The sequence below is a fragment of the Ceratotherium simum genome, chromosome 11 (assembly GCF_057802395.1).
Source record: "Ceratotherium simum simum isolate JZ-2026a chromosome 11, ASM5780239v1, whole genome shotgun sequence".
NCBI lineage: Eukaryota > Metazoa > Chordata > Mammalia > Perissodactyla > Rhinocerotidae > Ceratotherium > Ceratotherium simum.
Genome location: NC_141910.1, coordinates 70918085 through 70940240, shown reverse-complemented (window position 1 = coordinate 70940240; position 22156 = coordinate 70918085).

Here is a 22156-nt window from a genome sequence, read left to right as displayed (position 1 = left end):
CGATGTTTACAACACAGAATAGGAGTAAAAGGGGGCATTGAGGGGCAACACAGGTGAGTTCAGGTTGTCATAGAAAGTTTTTTGGGGGAGGAAGGCTTGAGCCTGTTCTTATGGACTTTCCTCAAGGCCCAGACAACAGATTAAGGAAGGAAGATCACCAAGGGCAAAGGGCCAACAGGACTGCTGGCACCTTGGAAGCAGCCCTTCCGCCCATCCAGCTCCCCGCTAACGGTCTGTCACTTTAATAGAAATGCATCCATGTATTTCTATAAAATTACCAGCAAAAGAAGTTGTATAAAGATGGGAGGGGATCCTTGTTCATCATGGAAGATGCTGGGTGAGTGTGATATTCCTAGACACAGGGACTGGGTGCAGAATCAGCCCAACTTCAGGAAACAAAGAAGTCTTTGCCAAGCCCAGGGTTTGCACAGCGCTCCGGCCGAGTTATGAAAAGCCCGCTTAGAACACACAGAACGGTCTGCTTGGTGTGAAGTGATGCGGCCTCACCAATGGGGTGCAGGAAAGTCCACCCTGCATCAGTCACGTTTCCATCCCTGGGAGACCGTTAGGAGAAAGTCGATGAAAACCCACGACTTTTATGTAATCTCCACAGCCAGTTTGAAAGGATTAAATCTTAGGAAGAGCCGACTCCAGCATTACAAGGCTTTAGCTGAGCTGCTATGAAAAGAATATAACAATAAAGAAAAAAACTGTCATGTGCTTTCATTAAAACCAAATATAACATCAAGCCACTTCAGAACCTGGAGATGCTGCAGGTGTAGGTCTTTCCTCCTTGCTAGTCTGATTGCTCCCTCTCCTCCTGCTCCTTCCCCTCTTCCTCCTCATTCTTCTCTCTTCTTCATCTTCAGCCAAGAAGTCCACAAAATTCAGCCTTTCTGTTGGGGGGCTGGCTATGCTTTAGTGCCCTTCTCAGGTAGGATATTAGCAAGGATATGGAGCCTTGGTTTTCATTAATCCTGGAATTTCCATAAAGCAAAAACCATGGTATTGCAGTAAGAAAATCAGATTGGGAGTTGAGAGTGGTTATAACTTAATGATAAAAGAGTTAGAGAGGGGGCCAGCCCAGTGGTGCAGCAGTTAAGTGTGCGCACTCTGCTGCAGCGGCCCGGGGTTCGCAGGTTCGGATCCCGGGCGCCCACCGACGCACCACTTGCTAAGCCATGCTGTGGCAGCATCCCATATAAAGTAGAGGAGGATGGGCACGGATGTTAGCCCAGGGCTAGTCCTCCTCACAAAAAAAAAAGAGAGAGAGAGAGCTAGAGGCACAATTTATTTCTTCTGGCATCTACACAATAACAAAAGATAATTCAGAAAATATTAGAATTGGAAAGAAACTTAGAAATCATCTAGTCAAGGGATGACAGATTCCATGTCAAATACCAACTCTAAGTTATTGGCATTGATACCCCCTTCTCTCTGGAACTTTGTGTTGAGTAGGATTCTGAGGCCCCAGCTGAACTCAACAGGAGACACTGTTATGATCAGAAAGCAATGCCTGGCATGGGAGCAGGAGGCAGAAGAGACAGTGCCTGTGCCTGGTATTAACGGTCATCATCTAGTCCAACACTTTCATTATAGGAAAGAGAAACCCAAGACCCAGAGAGGCTAAACCATCTGTCCACAGTCACATGAGACAGTGCTCTGCATCCTAATTCAAATATTGGCCCAGAAAAGAAAAGACGCTTAGGTCCCTGCTTCAGTTGTCTATCATTATGTAACAAACTACTCCCAAACTTAGTGCCATAAAACACCAGTGATTTATTCTTTCCTCTCTGGGTTGAAGAGGCTCAGCTGGGGATGGAGGAGGTGGGTGGCTCTTTCAAGATAACTTAAGGCTCCCAAGAGAGCAGAAGTGGAAGCTTCCAGGCCTCTTCAGGCTGTGGCCAGGATTGGTGGGGCACCACTTCCGTCACATTCCATTGGCCAAAGCTGCTTTTACCTTTGGATTACACACGTAGGGATGGGAATAACTGGACTGTCTTTGCCAATAATCTACCAGTCCCTCCTCCATGCTGTCGGCATACAGCAGATGAGGACCCCACAAGCTGCGTCACCTGGACAGGTGAGCCAAAGTTACTCAGCCTCAGCAATGTAATCTGTAAACGGGGGATAATCCCTACCTCACAGCATCACAGTGAAGACCACAGTGAATGAGCATGCAGCACGTATCTGGATCACAAACATCCCGTGAAAAGAGCGTACATGTTTATCATCATCATTTTATTTATGCCTTATAGAAACCTAAAGATGCTAAGAGGGGAAGATAACTGTGCAGATGAGCCAGGCAGCCATGCACACACGGGCCACCAGTGACACAACCACTGATACCCAACCCTGGCTGATAGCCTCCCATGCACACAGCTGGCTTTGTTATTTCGGAAACAAGGCCTCTCTTATTAGGGCTCAATTTTTCCACAGAAATCTCCAAAGAGAGTCACTTACAGAGCCAATCACTTGATCAATTCACTTGTGGAGTCGATCTCATTCATCAGCCCAGAGGGTTCTAGCTTGGGAGAATCATCTAACCCAACAGCCCTGTTTTGAAAATGAGATTTCTGAGCCTCAGAAGTCTGCAGAAGGTCACAGTGCCCTCTCCATGGTGGCCTGGGCTCCTCATTTAGATATGTTCAGAATGGGATAGGGTGGCTCCCTGGCCAAGGGTGGTGGGGTTAGAAGTAGTCCTTTTCTGTTGATTTTTAATAACGCCCTGGCTTCTTACAACCAAGTGCAACCAGATTTGTCACAAGTGTGAACTCCAGAGTACATAGAAACTCCTTTAATATTGCTATCTGAGGCTCCCTCTACTCAATGATCTCTCTAAATAACACTAAGAGGAAGTCCCCGTGTCACCGTGAACTTGCAGGATGGAGTCTGACACTGTCTTGCACTTGGCCCATTGCCCACAACAGAAACCTTAAAGCAGAAAGTGCAGAAGTGAGAACACTAATCTCCATGAAGTCACTCTAAAGGGTCGTGAACCAGAAACACCACAAGTAGATATACTAACACAAAAATAAACAGAAAAGCCAGAGATTTCCCCAGATAAGCGTGCCACAGCCTCCCAACATTTAAATGTCTATATGTCATGAGATGAAAGGAAACTAATGATTACCTCTTAATAGTAATTTCTGACTATGTGTATCTTAAGAGTTGACATACTGATTATGCTTTTCATTCACACAACTTTTTAGATAAGCTAGACAGGTGTTATTACCCATATATGATAGAGGAGGAAAGGCGGGATCAAAAGAACTGACTTGCCAGAAGCCATAGATGCAAAGTGGAGAAGCTTGGATTAGAACACCCGCCTTCTGACTCGAATTGGGCCAGGGCCTAGTACTATCTGGGCAGCCAGACATAAAGTGCTAGAGACAAAATGGAGTCTATGGCTAGGGAATTTGGGCTTTACAGCCTCTTTTCCATTATCTTTGATGGCAAAGCATTTTGTACCCAAGACTTTTAGTGCGTGTTCAACCAGTCAAAAGTCATCATCTATTTCATAAAGGCTTCTGTCATTCACTAATATCGGTTATAAGCCTGCATGTTCCTTGGACATAGTAGAGGAAGACATAGAAGGCCGGCTTGTCAATTCTGGGCATGATGCATCTGTGAGAGGAATCTTCAATGCATAGGAACTCAGCTCATTCAGAAAGATCCAGACAGGCTTGAAAAACATGCTGAAAGTGACTTTATGGCAGGAGAAAGTGTAAAGATATAAACTTAGATTCAGAAGTGCAGCTGCCTAAGTGGAGGGTGGAGTGAATAGATTTACTAGAAGTTCCTTTAAAACTAGCGAGGAGGGACGGTTAGAGTTAGCTATATGGTCTATATGAGCTCACAGTATGAATCGTGGGTCGGGGAGTTCATACTCTCGCCGACCACAGTAAGAGATTTTGGGTGTTGTGAATGAGGAAGTAGCACATGGTCTCTCCGCTGTGGGATACAGTAGAGCTTCTGACTGGCTGATATGTGCAGAAGAAAGACCTGAGAACTGAGCTGTGTTTGAAGAATGAATGAAGGATCTGTTGATATTTAGCCCAAAGAAGAAAATCCGTAATAGATGGGACTGAAGAGATGTTTTCAGATATTTGAAGGGTATTTGGAGGTTTTCAAATGTAGATGGCCGACTGATGAAGGTTCCCCGGAGCCAGTTACAGAAGCAAGCTGAGGAGGACCCCAAACTGGGTGTATAAGCTGAGTGACTGGGGGTCCTGAGCACACTGAGAAGGGGAGACTCAATCTATATTGTCCCTTTCAATGGCTATATCAGAGTGCACGGCTCCCCGCAGGCTGTCTGTTAGAATAGACCTCACGGAAGCAATTGAGGAGGTAATTAGGTTTTGAAAGTTTTTAAAAGCAAAGGACAACTACCAAACAGTGCTGATTGAAATAAGTTGAGCACATACACGTTTTTCAACCCAGAAAAGCAATTCCACTTTAAATACTTCACTACCTCTGATCTGGTAAAATAACACTTCTGATACCCCCTGACTCTGTGGGTGACCAAGTTTTGCATTCCTTGCACAGACAGATTTTCATACTGACTAGACAGGGATTACGAGCTGTGTGTCAACACCTTACCTGTGGATTGGTTTCTGCATATCCACAGCGCACACTCTAAAATTCATGAGATTGCAGACGCTCTCTGTATGGTCTCATGTAGGCAGTGACAGACGCCCTTAATTTGTAAGCATTAGCAGTATGAAATGCAGTTGCAGAAAGTGTAATTGGATCATCTGTGTATTTTATGTCAGCGTGTCTAAGTACTGTTAAAGGATGCACCACGTGCTCAGCACCACCTGACAGCAATATAGGAGTTGTGGTAGCATGACAAATAATAGCAGAGTCAACTTCTTACTGTTGCATTCGGAGCATGTGTATGTGCATGTGTGTTTGTGTGTGTGTGTGTGAAGAGAGAGAGCATGCACACCCACTTTACCAAGGCACTAGTCATTAAGTAGGAGAGCTTTAAGATCTGCTGAGAAGCATAACAGCTTTCAAACCTTTCTGACATTAAAATGTTCTATAATCACCTTCCATTAGTAAAATCAGAAAAAGCTTGGCTTGGCTGTAAAACACAAAATTCATTTGCCATCCTCTCCCCCCTCTCCCCACAATGTCCTTGTGCCTAAAATATTCCAGACCATTGAGCTCTCAAGGCAGGAAATCAGTGTATTTTTTTCTCTTGAGAAAAAAGATCCAGATTTCACAGCTCACAATAATTGGAAAACAGCTAAGTTTTCCATAAGTAAATTATGTAATTAAGACTAAAGAAAAGGGAAGCCAGTCCTGCCCACACACCTCACTTTATACATAAGGAAAACACTGGGTCCATTTTCCCTCGTCCATGCCAAAATGCACTGAGAATTCTAATTCACTTCTGACCACCAGATGGTAAGAGGAATGCAAACAGGAGAACACGTGAGAGATGGCTTATAGATCTGGAGACATTTAGCATGGACAAAAAAAGGCTGAGGCAGAAAACAAGAGCTGTCTTCATGGATATAAAGGATTGCCCCATAGAGAAGAGAGCAAGCTAGTTTTCTGAGCTGAAAAAACAGAGGAGCAGCCAATAGGCAATGTTTCCAGGAAAGCATATCTTGATTTAACATACCATGTTCCAGCTCAAAGTTCTTGAATGTCTTTCCATTAAACAACATTGGTTCTATGCTGCTAATCATGAAATATGCTCTCTGAAAAAAAATCAGTGAACAAATATGTTTGGAAAGGTTGCAAAACATATCCCCATATTTTAGAGATCACTACACATATTGAAAACTTCAGGAAGATGTTAAGAAACTATGCAGCAAAGCGACCATTAGACTTTAATCCAGCGTGTTTTCCAACTGACCCTATAATCCTGCTTACACTGTTCTATCACTGTTTCTCTAACCCTGTGTTGTAATAAATATACTTTTGAAAACTTTGAATTACAGAAAAAGTCCAAATGCTTTATCCTGGTATTTAAAATCCAGAAAAATCTGGTCCCTACCTTCTAAACTTTATTTTCTACCATGTTCTATTATTGCCAACCTCAATAGCTTTGTTGTTAACATACCTTCTACCTGGAATCTTAGAACATCACTGTATCCTAATATCTCCATGTGTGTAAATCTTATCCCAATCTTTTTCAACAAACAGTTATTGCACATTTATTTCTTAGGCTCAGAGAGGTAAGATAATTTCCCCAAGTTCACACAATTAGCAAGACATAGAGCAAAGTTACAAAGCCAGTTTGTCCAAGCCTGACATCCAAGAGGTTTTCAGTATGCCTTTCCCAGCCTAAGGTGATTCCATAGTCCAAATCACCACCGATTGCTTTTCATGGAATGGCTATGCAGAGGATGCTCAATATGGGCTTTGCTAGAGATCAGAGCCTCTGGAAAGTTCCAGAATTCAGTGCAGAGTGGAGTGCAGGCCTGGCAGCATGCAATGGAAACTGAGTGTATCCATTTACCTGGCTGCAGAGATCCTAAAAGCAGTGTACTTGTCGAGGACCAAGGTCGGTCCTGCTGACCTTGAAGAAGTAAGTCGCCATGTTGCTAATGGCCTCTGAAGTGGGCCACATGGCAGGGAGCTGTGAGCAGCCCCTAGGACCTCAGCCCCTGCACCCTAGAGTTGCAGCCTAGGGTGACTCTGAAATGGAGAACCCAGGTAGCCATGCGTAGTTTCCTGACCAACAGAACCTGTGAAATAACAAATGTGTCTTGTTTTAACAGTTCTTTGTAGTAATTTGTTATGCTGCAGTAGAAAACAAAGACATTTGGCCTGGAAATCATGAAAAAATTCAAGAGGAGACTTTCTGGAAATTGTGTCTTAACAGAAACACATTCTTTACACCTCCTGTCCCCTGTGTCCCCACATGCTTCTTAAACTAATGACTCCTGAGATTTCATTCCTTAAATATTTGTTGAGCACGCACTATGGTTCAGGTACTGTCTTAGGTGCTTGAGTTTTAATAAACAAAGGAGACAATGATTTGTGTCCTTGTGAAGCTCATATTCAGTAGGACGTGCAGCGACCTTGGGAGTCACCTAGAGGTCTGAACCCCAACTGGGGTTCATTCAGCTCTAAAAGCACACTCGAGCCAAGACTCTTCTAAGATGTATGAGCTGGGGCAAACGACTTAGCTTCTCTGAGCTTTCTCATTTCGGAAGTGGTGATTATTTTATCTACTGTCAGGATCTTTGAGAAGATCAAACTAGAAACAAGGTGTTTCCAGCAAGGTTATCCCTCATTGGAGTTTCTGTTCCTTTTACCTGAAGAATTTACAATCATTCCACATGTATATTAAGCAGTAGCTTTTTACAATCATTCCACTTATATATTAAACAGTAGCTTTAGCCATTCCTTTCACATTAGTTAAAAAATTCATAGTTGTCTTAGGAAGTTTTCTCTAGAAGTAGACCCCGATTGCAGGATTTGTGTGCAAGTGATATATTAGCAAGTGTTGCTAGGAAAAACCATTAGGGTTGTGGAAAAGGAGAAAAGAGAAGAGAAAAAAACCAAAGGGGAAGGTACTGCAGAGGGTAACCCTAGTTCAATTCCATAAGGAAATGCTGGAAATAGTGCAGGTTACACGTCAGAATTGTCCTGATTAGAGAAGGAGAGAGCCAGGGAATTCGTCTGCTCTGCACCCGTTGGTCATTGGTTACAGGCTGTCACCATGGGAGGTAAGTTTTCAGACACTTCATGGTGGGAGTCCATGTGCACGGGCAAACTGGTCTCCATAGCCTAAAGACAGATGTTAACCATGAAAAGGAGGGGCTGGCTGTTGGGGGTGAAGCACAGAGCCAGCCCATGGGCATGAAACCATAAAGGGGTTGAAGGAAGCGAGAGTCCTGGTGTGCCCACTGCAGTAGCCCAGGGAGTCCTGCCACTAAGCATGCAAAACTGAAAAGTCACCCTGCATAGAGAAGGATGCGATTTCCTTCTAAGTGCAGTAATGCGTCACCTTACCACGGGGATACATACTGAGAAATGCATTTTTAGTCAATTTCGTCGTTGTGTAAACATCATAAAGTGTATTTACACACACCTAGATAGTTTAGCCTACTATATGGATGGTATAGCCTACTATACACCTAGATTATATTGTACTAATCTTATGTTACCACAGTCATACATGCAATCCGTTGTTGACCGGAAAGTTGTTAGGTGGCACATGACTGTAAATCTATAGACAATCACATATCGAGTATTATTGTACAGGGGAAGCATGAAGGAAACATCATCAGAGGAATAGGAAAAAAAACCACCCCTTTTGATAGCACTCTGATATCATCAAAGATCTTTCTTAAATATTCTGAGTCATCACAATGACCTTTTGTAGTCAGTATTACCTGCATCCTTCTTTTGCAGACTGGGAAACTGAGGCTAGGATAAGCTATGAAGCTTGCCTGAGATCACAGCACATACTAGAAGCCAAGCCAGGACTCAAAGCCTGGTCTCCTATGTCCACTGATTTTTTCCAATAGAAATTCTACTAAATATTAAGCAGAAGTCAGATAAAATTTTGATTGTTAGGGGCCATTGCAAAGATGGGAAGTATCCCTGCCACAAAACTCACAAGGGAACCATAAAAAGGCCTGGATTCATTCTGGGCTTTGCAAGCAAAGTGGGCTCTCTCGCTGCTATGGTATACTAACCATGTAATTTTCACAAATTCATTGGAATGCATCTCACCAAGGTTTGCTTAGAGGTTGGAAGAAGGTTGGAATCCTGCCACGCTTCCTAGAAGCCATAAGCCATAATTTGTTGTAAATTGCCACTCAAAATATTAAGAGACACATATCGTGCAAAGCTAAAGTGCTTAGAAAGGATGGGAAGGCATAGCATTTCTTTTGTAGCCAATGTAGCAACTCAAGGAACTATTTTGATGATATTTTAGTCAACCTCCAGTATTTCTACCAAGTGATTGCCGTGAGACATGTGCTAGAGCAATACATTCTAAGTCACTTATAGATCCTTTAGTATAAGGCCACCATGCTGTTATTAAGTTCATGCAAGAATCCTTAAGAGCTGATGGTAGTCATAAGAACTATGCAAGACTCTGATGCTTCTACTGAGTAAGAACAGTGTAAATAATGTAGAAAATAATCCTTCATATGAGTTCAAACCCAGGAAGCATGACTCCAGAGTTTATACCCTGGACCATCAAGCTAACTTTCTGGACAAATCATAAAGATTAAATAAAATAAGTTATGTGAAGTGCTTAGCAGAGTGCCTGGTACATTCAGTTGCTTTACAAATAAAAGCTGTTATCAGTTTTAAACAGGAAAGATGCTAGAAGTTGGAAGAAGAAACCACAATGTATCATGAGTATTTCTTTCATTCATTTATCCCTTTTGGGGGGCACCACCAAAGTCCCAGGCATTGTTCGAGGCACTGCACGACAGTGGTGTGCAAAGCCAACTTTGTCACTACCTTCATGAAGCGTATGTGATTTTCCAGAAGATCTTCTCCCATTTGAATTCTGACATATTAAGAAAGATGAAATACTGAAAAAGGTTTAAGAAAGCTTAAATTAATGAGCATTAGGGAATAGGAGCAATTTAAAGGAGTTGGATTAATCTGGAAGCTCTATAATCACGAGGAAGGACAAGAGAGGTTTAGTCAGTTTATGAATTCCTGTATCAAAGATAAATATTAACTAAAGCAATGATGATTTCAATCCAGTTTTCTTAACTACATAACCCAAGATATTTCTATCATGAAAGATGGTAGAAAACATCTAAAGGGGAGTCATAGGGAACGCCAGGCTCTTGCTTGGTGTTGCATCAGGAGAGGTTAATAAAAGGAAAAAACAATTATAAACCAAAGATTTTAACAATATGATGGATAGCTCTGGGACTGCTTTGCATGTAGCAGAGTAAATGCATTAATTGAGTTGGATTCAGGCAAAGGCAAAAATGACTATTTGTCAATAATGTGTTAGATGGAGATATGTATATTTCTTAGTCTTCAAGAACAGGACTTCACTCTTCAAGTCTTCCTTGTCACCTACACTGCATATGGCCCTTTCAGATTTACAAAGAGGGAAGATGAGGAGGCCCAAAGATAACTTTGGCCCGAATCTCCATTTGTCTGGAAGCCAAGCTCCCTCAGGACTCTGGTCTTAAGTCATCCCCAAGGAAAGATGAGATGTTACTGCTGCTGGTAGGTAAGTAATGCGTCACTGAGCTGGAACATCCTTTGTCTTATTTTCTCTGCTAGGACTATAAAAGGTTTGTAAACCTTGTAGTCTGCCCTCTTATGCAGTTTCCTCTCTATGCATGTGGAGCTCATTGAAGTTCTCGAAACACAACACCCTTGCTCGCTCCGCCAGGACGTCTCTTGTCCTATTCCTTCTGCTTACGAGGCCCTCTGGCCAACCTTCTCTTGCTTAACTCTTATTTTTTGTCCAAACTCAGTTCAGGGGTTGCCTCTCCCAGGTGCTCTTCCCTGACCTTCTCTGATTCCTATGTCAGGTTCATACCCCTCCTCCAAGCTCTCTCAGCCCCTGGACTGCTGCTATCAGAGTGGCGATCACCCCAGATGGGACTTATCTATCTGTCTCCCTCACTAGACTGTGGCACGTCATTTGATCTCTGTGACGCCAGCACCTAGCTCATAGTGGATACTGACATATGCTTGTCAACTGAGTGAATGCTGAGTACTTTCCCTCCCCACTCGTAGTCCCAACATCAGCTCACAGAAAAGCATCCTTTAGGAAAGTGGAAATCTGTTAGTGCCACCCAGGGATGTGGCTGCAGCATCCAAGTGACATGATCCCGAGGAAAGGGAATCCTACACAGATCGCTCTGAGAATCTACAGAAACAAGCAGGCATGTGAGGATTAGAACACGTTATATCTGCTGCCAAGCAAATTGGGAAGCTTTTACCTCAGCTACAGAAAGCTTCGGCTTGTGCAAAATCGTTTTGGTGGGTTTATTTATAAGTCACTAAGCACCTGAGACACGTCAAGCATTGCACTGAAGTCGTTTCCACAGATATTTTCTTCCTAGACAAGGCTGAATCTTTGGCCTGGACCTCCTTCTTGGACAGTAGTGCTGTCTCCCGTGGGCTGGCACGTGTCACTGTTCACGGGCTCAGGCCTCGTTTCTAGGAGACAGCAGAGCACAGCAATATCCTATTGAATTGTTTACCTTGAATAATTTCAGAAAACAATCTTAATGGTGCATTGAGGCCCTTTCATTGTCTTGGTTCACTAGTTATAAGTGGATTTCAATATGCATTTAATCAAAATACCCAGCTGCATTCACTTAAAAACGCAGCCCACAAAAAGCATCCGAGTGGGCCCCTTCACTCCCTGCTAAGAAAATACAGGAGAGATTTCACCAGAATTTAATTTTGCAGAAAACTAAAAGCCCCTGAAATCAGCTATTTGTAATACAAATTTTAATTCTGTTTTTCTTTTTCGTAACAAAGGCAGCTAATAAATCTGTATATCCACACAGATGAGGGACAAGGCTGAGGGGAAAAAGACAGGCGAGAGGCCACCAGAGCTCACGCAACTCAGGTTCCTGTGGGTTTGTGTTCACAGCAAACACTCAAAGCTGACTCAGAAAGTCAACACTGTGGAGCATAGTCGCCCTCTCTTCAGAAGCAGCAAGATTCACTAGACAGAGTTTAGGTTTTATAGTCAGATTTACAAGTTAAATGACCTGGGAAAATTATTAATTTTCTCAAGCCTTCATAATCTCCATCTTTAAAGTATAGAAAGTAAAAGCTGCTCGTAGGGTTTGTTATAGATTGAATTGTGTCTCTAAAACAGTCATATTTTGACATCCTATTCATATGTTGATGTTCCCCAGTACCTCAGAATGTGGCCTTATTTGGAAATAGGCTCATCGTACATGTAATTACTTAAGATGAAGTCATACTATAGTAGAGTGGACTCCTAATCCAATATGGCTGGTGTCCTTATAAAAAGTGGCCATTTGGACATAGACACACGCAGGGAGAATGCCATGTGAACAAAAAAGCAAAGATCAGGGTGATGTGTCTACAAGCCAAAGACTCAAGGGAAGCCAAATATTGCCCGCAAACCACTGGGAGCTAGGAGAGAGATATGGAACAGATTGTCCCTCACAATCTCAGAAGGAACCAACCCTGCCGACATCTTGATTTCTTACTTCTGGCCTCCAGAACTGTGAGACAGTACATTTCCATTGTTTAAGCTGCCCAGTTTGTGATATTTTGTTGCAGCAGCTCTAGTGAACTCATACAGGGTTGTTCCCTGGATGGTATAGGATGACGTCTGTAGAAGCATCAAGCACTGGACCTGGGGCATAGTAGGTGTTTACACAGGTCAGGTCCTATCTCTTTGTTCTAGCCAAGACATGGCTCTCATGTGTAGGAAACAGAGAAAATGAGAAGACTGCAGCTGGAGCGAGCTGAGTATCAATACGTGTATTAGATAAATAAATAAATCGTTCTGCAAAATGAATCGAATGCTTCTCATTGGCTTACATAGCTGGTTGCCTGAAAATATCCTTTTGCTTTTTTCCTACAAGAAATGGTGCAGTGTGTAATCTTCATTGGGTCTTCGTAATTCCAGAAAGAGTCTCTTGAAAGTTGCTCTTTTTTGGGCAAATGTGAGGCGTGCAGGCCTTGCCCTGCAGTGGAGTATTATGAGGCCATGTGGTACTTGAAAAGGGCTTTCCCTCCCAGGACCCCCTTTGTCTGCACAGCTGGTCTTCTGAGGAGTGGATGCAATTCCACATGAGTGAAGGAGCCTTCTGGGAGGTAAAGGATTGGGACTCTGATCGTTTCCACTTTGTGGCTCAATATTATTAGAACCATTCTGGTGGACCAGGAGGGCCCTGACCAAGGTCTCTGAAGGAAACGATATCAGGGCCCAGAGGTGTAAATCATCAGGAGGGAAGGGAGGTTGGACGGTGACCAGGCCCGTCACCATGTTGGGGAGGACTTATGATCACGCACACATGTGGTGGAGGGAGCTGGACGCCCTCAGGCCTAGCCTCTCCCTCTGACAAGCATGCTTGGAGAATGATGGTCAGGCAGCATGTGGACCACTGAGGAAGCTGACGAGTCAGGACCCAGTCAATCATGTGGGCCCCATTTTAAAAACAACCCCATGGAGCAGCAACACAGGCTAGAAACCAGGATCTGGCAAAGTCCTGAAGCCCTTTCCAGAAGTCTTGCTTTATTTGCCGAAAGAAGGGGATGATGACGCAAAGCTTCACTTCTTCCTTTTATTGGCAGCTTGCTTTCCTGTCCCTTAACTAGTCTTTTCATGGCAACCACCAAGCACCTAGCGATTACTATATCATCTATTTTCCACACCTTCCAGGCGGCCTCCATGCATCTTCCTTTCATCCCTACTGAGGCTGAGGCTGGGAAGGCCTTGCCTGTTGGGCAAACAGGAAACATACAGCAAAGTCGTTGGAAATAGGAATACCCTTTAATCCAGCAATTTTACCACAGCAACGTAATGATGTAATTTTAAAAAGTAAAAAATAAAATGGAAATAAGCTACATGTCCAACATGAAGATATTGCATAAATAAGTAATGTGCAGAGCACTACAGCATTACACTGTCATTCACAGTGAACTGAAGAAGGGTCAGCAAATGACAGCCTACAAGCCAAGTGTGGCCTGCTGCCACTGCCTGTGTGGTATGGCTCACAAGTTACGAATGGTGTTTACATTTACAAATGGTTGAAAAAATTAAAAGAAGAATATTTGATGTTGTGTACAGTGTTCATAAACGAAGTTTTTTGGGAACACAGCCAGGCCTGACCTTTCACATTGCTTCTCAGGCTGCTCTCATGCTACAACAGAGTGAGCGGTTGCAACAGAGCCTAAGGTCTTCACTATCCGGCTCATCACAGAAAAGGTGAGCTGATTTCTGTGGTAGAAGAATTATCACATGGGAAATTACATTTCAATGACAAAGGAGATAACAAAGCAGTGTGTGCAGTAAGATCCATGTTTGGAAAGTAGACCACGCTGGCTGTGGGAGGTATGTGAAAAGAAACTTTATTGTTTAATCACTAGATTGTAGGATTACTGATTATTTTACTCAATCATCACCAGAGTAGTTATTAATATTAATATTCCTGTTACTAATATTATACTCCCCTGTAGTTCCCAAATTTTCTATAATTAATATTGTTTTTAAAAAGACTAAAAGTTATTAAAAGGGAAATCATTTTTCCTCACATCAAGGTTAGAGAGGCCTTCCTTGGACACCTGAGGAAGATTTTGACATTAAAAACAAAGACAGGGCCGGCGCCATGGCTTAGCGGTTAAGTGCGTGTGCTCCTCTGCTGGCGGCCCGGGTTCGGATCCCGGGCGCGCACCGACGCACCGCTTCTCCCTCCAACCATGCTGACGCCGCATCCCACATACAGCAACTAGAAGGATGTGCAGCTATGACGTACAACTATCTACTGGGGCTTTGGGGGAAAAAAATAAATAAATAAAATTATAAAAAAAAAAAAAAAACAAAGACAGCTGTGTATAACCATCACTGTATTTCCTTAAATTGTCTGGTGCTGTGATGCCATGCAGACATACACCTTTCCTTGGCAACATAGGAAAGTTACCTAACATTTTAGGCAGTAAGATATATGGAGTGGCCAGTTTTAAATGTTCAATAATGAAGTTTTATTAAAAAAATATGGGTCAGTCAACTGAGCAAAAGGTCACAGGGCTCCATGTAGATTGCATAACCTCAGTGCCTGAGACGCAGCCCAGTGGGACTGCCCCACAGAGGGCTCCAGCCCCCTTTCAGTCTCAAAGAAACCATAATGGCTTTTCAAACCCCCAGATTAAACTGAAACCACGTTGTTCCACCAAACTAAAAATATCAGAAATACATTTCCCTGCTAATTGGGGAAAATATGATTAAGAACATATTTTTTAAAATTCTAAACATCATAACAAGAGACCCTTTTGGCAATGGTATATGCGAAAACTGCTAGAGAGATCAAACCAGACACTTCAAGTCTGATTTCTAAAAACCTGTGTAAAAGGCTCTTTAACCTTATGTGCCAGACTTCCCATCGTTATAAGGAGAGAAAGGATCCTTGCGTTGCAGAGTGCTGTAGTAGAGGCTTCCAGAGGGAAGGAGCCATTGCTCAACCAACAGGATCAGATTTGCTCTTCTCTGGATTGCTCCAGAAGACAAGCTTTGTCTTCATTTCCCTTGCTGCAGGTAGTCCAACTCAAGCTTGATGAATCCAATGCAAGGGCATTATGGAAGCCCATTAAAGGCCCGATCTGAAACTAAAGCTTCAAATGCCATGTGTCTGATGTCTCACTGAGAGCTTTTACTCAGTTGTTTCAGTGAAGGGAGTTTTTGTTGAAAACTCCAAATGCATGAATATCATATGTAATTTTTCCTCTTTCCAGGTGGGCTCATCTTCTGCCTCTGAGGTTTGAAATTCAATTAAACCTCAAGTGCAGAATCATTTTGAGGGAGCACAGACAAACACATGTGAATTAAAACAGGAGCTCTGAGTATGTGGAAACCCCCAGGGCCAGACACACAACATCCCATAGCAGCCATCACTTAGCACTCATTAAGAGTCCCAAGAGCAGAGCAAGCTCACATTCAATGTCAAAACCCATCTCCCATTCCTCAGCCCCTCCTGCTCTTCCTCTCGCATCCCTCACAAGTGCACACGCAAAGCGTGGAGGTAGTGTTCTTCCTTGCCACCTGCTCTTGGCCATTGTGTAGCAGTCTCCACGGAGACAGGGAGAAGTATTTGGGGTGTTGAGCTCCCTTTGGAAAGTAAGATTAAAGTGTGGGTCCACATATCACTTTATTATGTCCTTTTAGCAAAGTCAGGTAACGCCTGGTTCTGATCTCACGGCATAAAATGCCCGCTCTGTTGAAAGCCTCTTGCGCTTGCTCCATGCTCCTCCATGGCTCCAAGCGGACTCCAAGATTTCTCATACTCACAACATACTCAACACATCCTTAACAGAAAGTATGTCTGGATCATCTTTATTCCAGAAAAAGAGATTGTGAGATGATGCTGTTCATTACTCCTGGCAAGGATTTATAATTTATTTAACTGTAATATTTCCTAAAGTGCCCTAACCCTAGTAACACATTGACAAAGCTCCCTTTAATGAAATTGCAAGTAAAACCAACTTCATATTCATCTGGGTGTGGTCCCCCTTGGATGCTGCTGAGAGGATGGTCATGATGCTTCCTCATTTACACACTTCTCAAACAGGGCCCGTGGGCCAGATAGGATGCGATGGGGCATGTCCAAGGAGATGGCTGCATTCAGGGCTGTGTCTGACAGTCGCCTGGAAGAGGAAAAGGGGAGGCTCTTGCCTTAACCAGGTGTGGAAGGGGTCAGAGCTCAGAGGAGCAAGGGAAGTTGCCCTCCAGCTGCCCTGGAGAGGAGGGAGGGAATCACAACAGGAGGAGAACCTATTAAAGGCCACTGTTAGGTGTTCAACTCATTTTTACCCCTGGAAGCCATATTGCTCACAGCCTGGTATGCTTTGGGGAAGCATACTTGGCACATTAGAAACGACATTGCTTTATAAGCATTGAAGTCATGATATTCTATACATTGCATAACACAAGTTGAATGAAATAAGGAATGTGAAATTACTTGAACAGTGCTGGCAAGATACACAGGAATTAAAGAAATAAATTAAAAAGTGAATACCCATGAGGCCCTCCATTCTGGTTGGAACAATTATCATAATAACCCCCTCCACTCTTTGGGGAACCAAAGCTCTGACAAGTGCTGATTTTACCACCCACTGACTTGCAACCCTGAGCCTGGTACTTCCTGCTCTTAAATTGAGTTTCCTCATTTGCATCCAGAGATACACCCAGCTCCCACTTAATAGTTTCGTTATGAAGATGAAATGAGAAAGAATATAGATGTCATATATTTCCTACTGTATGGGGCACAGAGCAATAAATGTAGTTACCTCTATTATCATCAATTCTTACAACAATCTTGCAAGATATTATTAAGTTCATTTTATAGATTAGAAAACAATTTCAGAGAGGTTAGGCAATTTTTCCAAGGCAGTACAGGTGATAAACAGGGAGCTTTGGATTCAAATCTAGTTTTTTCTTGTGCCAAAGCCCATGCTACTTCCAGCCCAGGGCCTCTCTGATTTTACGTGCCCACAATCACCTGGGGATCTTGTTAAGAGGCAGATTCTGGCTCAGTGGGACTGGATGGAGTCTGAGATTCCTATTTCTAATAAGCAAGTAGGGGATGTCCATGTTACCAGTCTGTGGAGTACACTTTGAGTAGTGAGGTTCTAGAACATTCTGTGTCCTTAACAAGCACGCTGCCTCAAGGAGTGAATGGCCAGAGCAAAACTAGGAATGGGATGGATAAACACTGACATTGATTTAAAAGAAGAAGAGAAAGAATCAGGAGGAGGAAGGGAAGGAGCAATGGTCATGTCTGAAAGAAATCGGGTTGTGGAAAAGAAAAAGAAGAGACTTTCGTCTGTCACACCTCTGTGCCCAGGATCACACATGTTCATTCAGCAGCTTACATGCATGCGGCATTTCACATGTGTGTAAAACTATACAGAATTACAAAATTCTGCCTTCATCTCTATGTTGTAAAAGATTTAAAAAGTAGTTTTCTCCTTTCTCCCCATCTCTGATATCCCAACTTCCAGAAGAACAGCCAAGTTTCTGCGTTCTAAGGTCAGTGGTCCAGAGCATGACGACGGGCTGGCAGTTTATGAGCTCGGTTTTTCTCAGAGCCCTGATCTCAGACATAGACTTCATATTCAGATAAATGTGGGGTTCATGTCCAGGCTCTGCTAGTAATCAGATTCCTCTGCTATGAAATAGAAATGCTTTTATTCATCAAATTTTCCTGAAGATCAAAATGAATTAATGTGTAAAGCACTTAGAGCAAGTCCTGGCATGAAATAACCTCTCAGTACCTGTGAGCTCTAGCATTGGCACTAATGTGGACAGAGCAGTGACCCTTGTGCCTGCAGAGTGTAATGGACATGATTCTTCACCTGTATTAAGGGCTTACAACGTGCCAGGTGTAGGACCAGGTGCTTCAGGTGGATTCTCCCCCCACCCACAAGGTGTGTACTACTATTCTTTCACTGATGCTGTTTTACAGATGAGGAAACTGAGGCACAGAAGGGTTAAGTCATTTGCCCAAGTCACAGGCTAGTAGGTGGTGCAACTGGTATTGGAACCAAGTGATCTGACTTCAGAACCTCGCTCTCGTCCTCTGCTCTCTGCTGCCCTATTCGATGGTGCTGGTTGTTGCTGCTGTTGTTAAGGGTTAGAGGAAGTTCCCCTGGCTGGTAAAATCTCGAAACGCCAATTATTTTTAACTTGCTGCTAGAGGTGATCAGAGCAATTCATAGGGAGGTGACATTTATCAGTACAGTCACCCTGAGAGCACACAGAGGGACAGATCCATGCCCCAAGACCAGCCCGTTAATGACATTCCTTTGTGCAGTATGCTGATTCGCAATCCCCTCCCCACTGCTGTCAGAACTGATTAAGCCAAACATGTTTTCAGTAACACCGTTCAAAGACTTCTGTAATTGACTGTATGACAAGAGTTACACATAAGCAACTGAATTAGCAAATCTACCCAACCCTCTCAAACAAAGAGTCTTAGAAGAAAATGAGCTAATTATGCATATGCTGTCCAGACAAGGAACAGGGTGTGAACCAGGATGCCTCTTCATTACAGGGAGAAGCGGCACTTCCTTTGGAGGTGGCAGAACTGAGAAAGTGAAAGGGATCAGAGGGATCCTGCAGCCAACCCCTTCTGTTCTCAGTTACCAGAGTGAGCAGATGAACCGCCAATCACTTCGCTTCCTGAAAATCACATAATACTTCTGTATCATTGTAGCCCCTGAACCAACCATGGTTGGTTGGTTGCACAAGCACATGCTAGGTGCTCACTAAATGTTGAAATGAACAGAGGAAAGCAGAAATGACAGCTGTCATTTAAGGAGCAGCAACTATGTGCTAGTCATAGGTTAGGAACTTTCCCATCGTTCTTATTTTTAATTCTCAGAAATACCCTGCCAGGGTATTGCTCAGGTTTTCAGAAAGGAATCAAGGTTCAGAGGATTGACGAAATCGACCAAGATCACAAGCCAATGAGAGCCAAGTGTGCGTGGGCCAAAGACGCCTGTGTTCTTTCCCCTCCGCTGCTTTCTCTCTGGCATTCAACCTCAGGATGTCTCCCCCCACACTAGAGGGCAGTACTCCTAGATTAACCTTCAGGGTCAGGGCAGGGATGCGGCAGGTAGATATAGGGCCACAGGGAAGACAAAAACTACAGGGCATGGAAGAACGCACATTCCTTCTAAAGATATGTTTTAATTCTCTTCAGGCCAAACAAGTCCAATCTGGATTCTCATGGGATTTGGCTTGCGAGCCATCAGAGACCCCTGCGTTATTACACCTTGCCAACTCCCCACAATGCCATGTCTAAATATTGTATCTACAAAGATTTGCTTAAGGGCCGGCCCCGTGGCTTAGCGGTTAAGTGCGTGCTCTCCGCTGCCGGCGGCCCGGGTTCGGATCCCGGGTGCGCACCGAGGCACCACTCCTCCAGCCATGCTGAGGCCGCATCCCACATACAGCAACTAGAAGGATGTGCAGCTATGACAGACAACTATGTACTGGGGCTTTGGGGGAAAAATAAATAAATAAAATCTTAAAAAAAAAAAAAAGATTTGCTTAAAACCGTTCCACCAGTTAGCTGGATTTTTTTCTAGTCGTTCACAGCAGCATTTCAAAGTTTGACCAAGGACGAAACGACTTCTACTTCACTTATATACTGGGAGAGGCTGTGATTCCCATCCTCCTAACTCCTTTACCAAGTCCCTAGAGACCAGCCTTTACAATAGAGTACAAAGCTTTCCATCTTTCTGTCTTACAGGAGTGAGATCTGTCCTCAACATATCTTCAAAAGGTTAATCACATGGAAATTGTTATGCCACTATGTTTTAGCCTGCCGATGATCTATCATATCAAAGAAAGAGAACCGACAATTGATGTACAACAACAGCTCCTGAGAATCTGGGTGTTGAAAGGATAATCAGCTGGCCTAGCTCCCACATAAAACTGTTACATAGAATTAAAAAAGTGTAAAATTTTAGAGATACAGAGTCCTTAGAAGCAATCTAGTCCAATCATCATATTTTTACAAGTAAGGAAAAATTGAGGCTTTAAATCAGAGAGATCAGTCTATAAATCCCTGGTCTACCATATTCCTATATGACTTTGGGCAAAATACTTATCCTATTTATGGCCCAGTCTCCTCAATTGACTGATGGAGAGAAATAGAAATATTAGTGAATATTAAGGATTCCATTTCTGTTTTGCTGACTTCCGTGTACCCAGCACCTAGCTTGGCTCCTGACACATAATGGAGGTTAATACACATGTATGGGTGAATCATAGATGTGAGAGCCTGGCTAACGCATAGCATGTGCTCACACACAGTATGAAACTAACAGAAATGTTAGTTTCCCTTTCTGCAAACGACTCCTCGAAGGTCACAGAATAAGTCATCACATTGAGAGCAGACTCTGAAGCTGCTTCCTACTGCAGTGCTCCCCGCATGATGAGTTAGCAAAGGAGGAAAGCGGGTTTAGCAATAAGTCAAGGACACAGCTGGAAGAGATTATGCTTCCTTTGCCTGGGGTAAACTTGAACCATAACTTTCTGTTATTCTGAGATGAGAGAAATATTCAAGTCAAACGTTACCTTCCCCCAGCTCCCCCCATCACAGGAGGGAATCCCGTAGGCAGAGCCGACCACCTCTGGCTAATTCATCGCAGGTTCTCACCATCATGGGTCATGGCGTGCCTGTTCATCATCAAAACCCAAGTCAAATGAGCTTCTCGAAGGTAAATAAGAAAGCGGATACTTATTGATAAGTCCAAGATGACATGTTTAGCCTTTTATATTCACATTTCTATCTTTCAGTGACAAATCATGCCATACATTTAATGCACATGCCCAGTCCCTTAGACCCCTGCTGTTGGCTTGGCTTTCAAGGCCTTGCATGCTCTGGTTCTCGACAGCCGTGCCAAAACATCTCCTGCGATGCCTCCCACCCGTGAAACAAGCTCAGTGGCTCTCCAGGCTCCAGGTCTGCAAGCTGTTAGCCCTCTGATTTCTGTAGTGGCTCCTTCCTTCCTCTGTGCTCCCACAAGAGAGGGTTTGCTTCTAGACCTGAGTGCATGTCTCCATCTGTATTCAATTAGAATTCTCTGTATGCACCTTAACATCCCCCCACCGTTTCCCCAAATCACAGCCACGTGTAGGGTTTGTGGCCTGCTCAGTGCCCTGATCACGGGAGGAGCTGCACAGAGGTTTATGCTGTATATACTCCTCTCTCCACAATCCCTCATCATATTTTACATCTAAAATCACAAGCCCTGGGCTAGCCACAGAAAAATCTATGAACACTTTTCTTTAAGCTTTCTCCTTCACCTCACCATCTCACCTGATTAATTTGTATTCAGGCAGAACCATGAACAAATTATGGGTATGGAGCTTCCCCACCCCCATCACTCACACACACACACACACACACACACGCGTGCGCGCAAAACCTGGGTGTGTTCTTAAATCTTAATCCTTCTAGCCAGCTGGTCTGAAGTTTGTAGGAAAACCAAAACATTCAGTAGTATATGGTTGAATCCAAACTTTGTTCGCTCTGGATAGTTGACAAAATAATAAATATATCATCAAAACAGAGACAATTTTGTGAGTGAAAAGGGGCATTACTATACTATTAATAGGAAAATAGGCATAAACAGTTGTCTTCCTGAGAAACAGAATACAGAGTCACACAACCTCTAGTCTAGGGTGAATCGGAGGCAAGTTTTCCAGGAATCTATAAGCAGAAAACACTGAGAAAAATTGTGGGAAATGAGAGTAGAAGTGGATGCATTGATCCAAAGGCAGTGCTCCCGTGTTAGGGTGACTGGTGTGGACCAATCTGGTTGTCCTCTAATTGCAAACTTGTTCGGGCATCCTGTGCTTGTGTTCCAGGAAGAGAGGGCGTAAAAGTAGACTAACTGGATAATAAAATCTCAGTAAGATATCAAGACTATGAAATGGCTTATTTTGTGCTCATGTAACAAGAGGGACACAAGT